We start from the raw sequence: 4,232 nt of genomic DNA, 5'->3' as shown, positions 1-4,232 counted from the left end.
AAATTAGTAAAAATAAAATTAGATATTTAGATAATTAGATGTATGCAATTGCTTGTTATGTTGGCCAAACTTTTTCACTGGGTCATTTGCTGCAAACTGGTGGTCGACTAGTACCACTATTCACACCATCCAATACAAAAGATATTGGTATATTGGTAGTCCGACCAAATTAGAAAGTCTAGCTTTTTGGGAAGCAATAATACAAACAAAAAAAAATACTAGAGGGCCATCAAAATTTATTATTTTTGGCCATCATTCGGTCAGCAATAATTTGTACCTATATTTGTAGGTATTTGTACAAAAGAAACATAAATTGCAGCTATATTTATCGGAATTTGCATACATGAATCAATACATTTGCATCCATATTTTGTAAAGTTTGCACACATAATTTTGGACCAACACTTGATAGCAATAATTTGCACCCGTTTTTATAAATGTTTGCACACAAAAAATATATAATCTATAGTTCTGTACCTATATTTACCAAAATTTACACACATGAATCAATATAATTTGCATCTATATTTTTTAAAATTTATACACATAAATAATAATTTAGTATTTATGATGGCCAAAATTATAAAAAATTGATGTCCGTGTAGAGTTTCTCTACAAACAATCCAAACATAACAAACAAGGCCATCGCAAAGCTCATCCCATGAGCTTCAGCTATTCCCCATTTAGCTTGACTAAATCTATCAAATTCTCTTTTGTTCGTATTATCGTAGCCGCGACATCTTCAGATATTTTCATTTTTTAATTTATCCTTTTAGCGATTCTTTTGATATTTGCTACAAGACAAACTATCAACATGCAACTTAGCATACATGACACATCAATGTGCTAATAAAATTTTCTGGAATATGTGAAATCTTCCTATGTTATTTATTGCAAAGTAAAAAAAAAAGGTGATACACTACAAAAATGTAGTTTACTGTGACCATAGCTAGTGAAAAGGGTGACCATAGATCTATGGTCATGGTTTTTTCACTGTGGCCTATTTTGCCGTGACCATAGATCTATGGTCACGATTTTTTAGCCATGGTAACGATTTCTATAGTCATGGTTACAGTTTTTAAATACTGACACTTTATGCCACATTTTTTATCGTGATTATAGGTTACTCTATGGTTACGGATAAAAACCGTGAGTACAAGCTTATCTATAATCACGGTTTTAGCGTGATCATAGGTTATCTATGGTCACCCCTATTTTATAACATGACCATAGCCTAATTTATGATCACCCTACTTTAAAACTATGACCATAGCTTACACTATGGTTACTCTTTTGCAAAACCGTGACCATAGCCTTATCTATGGTCATAGCTTATCTATGACTACCCTATTTTGAAACCGTGACCATAACTTACTCTATCGTCACCTTTGTTTTGAACCACGACCATAGCCTAATCTATGGTCATCTTATTTTAAAACTGTGATCATAACTTATTCTCTACTCACCCGTATTTTATATTGTGACCAAAACCTAATCTATGATTACAGTTTTAGCATGACCATAGTTTATCTATGTTCACTCTTTTGTAAAATCGTGACCATAACTTTATCTATGGTCACGGTTAGCTTACTCTAAAGTCACTCTATTTTAAAACCATGACCATAGCTTACTCTACGATCACCCTTTGTAAAACTGTGACCATAGTCTTATCTATGGTTACGGTTTTAGCGTGACCATAACTTACTCTATGGTCACCTTATTTTAAAACTGTAACCATAGCTTACTTTGTTTTATGAGATTTATTTTTTTTAAGTATAATCATATCTCAAAATTATGATAATCACAAAATAAGTCTAAAAAAGATATTCAAAAAATCTAAATCATAAAATTTACATTTTAAACTAGATATGCTTTTAGTTCAAACAATACAAATCAAAATAAGGTGTAATTTATCCATTACATGTAATACCGAATAAAATCTCTTAAAAAAATATAGAAAACTAATATTACATTTAGATAACTAAAGCATATGCGAGACCTATCTCATCTCATATTTTTATTAAAAATAATATTTTTTCATATCACGTCCTCTTGTTAGCAAAAAAAATAAACATTTTGGAGTAGAAATGCTTTCAATAATGTAGTATAGTTGAGTAATGAATATATGACCCAGGGAACCTATATGATGTGGTATAGTTGAGTAATGAACATTGAAATTCAACAATGATTTCACTCAATATTAGTAGAGTAAGTGCTGAGTTCTTCCTTTGGGGTGTAAGGCCACTTCGAATGTGATTGCCACCAGGCTTTAAGAACAGAAGTGGTGTCCCTTTGATGTTTTTCAGCTCGTCTTTTACGCAAAATTTCCTCTCTTATGTCCACAATTTTATCCATTTAACCCTACATGATAAAGAGAATTTGTGATCAATCACATAGAAAAAGATTTAAAATTATGGGAAGTTTAAATTTGAAGTAAAAAGGAAAAAGGTAGGTAAGTGATATAATATAATTGATTTTGCAAACCTGTGGTTCTGATATTTTAATACCCTCCATGTCATTGAAGCTTTTCACCAAGGAATCTCGTCACTTCCTAAAGGCTTTCATCATATTAGCCACAATTTCCTGAGATATGCTACTGGTAGATGAAATCAACTGAATTCAACAACATGCATCAGCAAGCAATTTTACAGATATACACATAAATATATAGCATAGTATGGTCTTCCAACTCATTTTGAATGAAAGCATACAGTTTCTTAAGTTTCACTCACCAATATTGAATCAAAAGAGATATTGCCTGAGACAAAGAACAACTATCCAAATAAGTAACCTGAATTGTCTACAATCAACCTAAATATGATTTATTATGCGAACAGTACACTACATAGTATATGCATGTGGTTCATACAAAAATAGGAGGAAATATGGTATATATTAGAAGGAGAAAACTGAAAGTAAAATAATGGAATAAAAGTCAAGATAATTAATATGCACAACAAGGAATAAGCTTGGCATAATAAAAAATGTTTGAACAGCATAACAAATACTAACCTCACTCCGAATAAGATCTTAGCACAGTAAACATGGTATAAAATATAAACTCTACAATACAAATATTATCCTCTCTGCAGTCTATAATAATTAATGATCATAATAAGCATGCATAGTAGCTCAAATTCGGTAAATTTGCAATTTGAAAAACTAAAGTTGAGCAACAGTTTGCCAAAATAAGATATAAATTGAGTAATCTCAAAGCATCAGGGGAATGTGTTCCCCTAAGTTCTCCTTCAGACAGGTGGAAAGACTGGATAGAAAATACTAACCTACCGGAAGATGAATTCGCAATGAAGTATATGGTATGCTGGCAATGAAGTAGACAACATTCTCAAACCCTAGGATAGGATTATAACCACCTCGTCCATATGTTTTTTTTCCTCCACTGTGAAAAATGGTAGAGTTTAGAAATTGTACAACATTAACAATCTGAGAAAACTAACTGCTTACACCCAATTTCATAAACAATCCAAGAGGAAAATTACGTAAATCTTATGAATTGGAAATAGAAAACACAGAAATCAAGTTCCACTTTTTCCATCTCTCTCAGAAAATTCATCAAACAAATGGCAAGCATAACAATACTGAACCGAAATACAACTAGAAAAAAAAGAAAAGTTGGATCACAATTAAACAAAGAAAGGAACAGATTTCATCTTCTAAAATCCCTGTATCTTAATTCTAAATTTCCGCTCCCAAATAAAGGTCAACAAAATTGCATTGAATTTGTGGTATTTAGAGAAAGAGATGGATGTGAAGCTTGAGGGAAGAAGTTCGAAACGTCGAAGCCTTGTGCGATGAGAGGGAGTAAGCGCTTGAGCAGTGGAGGCGAGCTCGTGATAGAATCATGAGCGAAGTAGAGACAAAGATTCGAGCAAGACGCAGGCGGCCGGAGGCGGAGACGCGAGACGCAAGCGGAGGAGAGCTGGTAGATCCGGCGAGAGGCGCGGCGACGGAGGTGAAGGTGTAGTGGCGCCGTAGCGATGAATGGAGGTGATAGAGACAGAGCTGGGGTGGTTGTTCAGGGGGCCAGGAAGGAGAATGGCGACAAGGACGAAGGTGAAGGAGACGGAGAGTAGGGAAGGACGAAGGAGAATGGGGACGAAGTCTCTGAACAGTGGGATTTGATCGTCTAAATTGTAAATTTTATGTTAGAAGATAAAGTCTAATCTCTTATTATTTATATCATACATGAGATTAAAAAAGAATATGAAAAA

At 33.4% G+C, this 4,232-nt stretch overlaps 1 long non-coding RNA gene across 1 annotated transcript; it reads right to left on the bottom strand.

The window, feature by feature from the left end:
• On the bottom strand, nucleotides 2,379-3,518 carry LOC110267768. Its single transcript, XR_002355677.1, has 2 exons — nucleotides 3,285-3,518; nucleotides 2,379-2,613 (listed from the first exon to the last, which is right to left on the bottom strand). It is a non-coding gene; the product is annotated as an uncharacterized LOC110267768 (long non-coding RNA).

Source organism: Arachis ipaensis, chromosome B02, assembly GCF_000816755.2.
Source record: "Arachis ipaensis cultivar K30076 chromosome B02, Araip1.1, whole genome shotgun sequence".
NCBI classification, from domain to species: Eukaryota; Viridiplantae; Streptophyta; class Magnoliopsida; order Fabales; family Fabaceae; genus Arachis; species Arachis ipaensis.
Note: the sequence above shows the minus strand (reverse complement) of the source record. Positions and strands in the feature narration are given on the sequence as shown.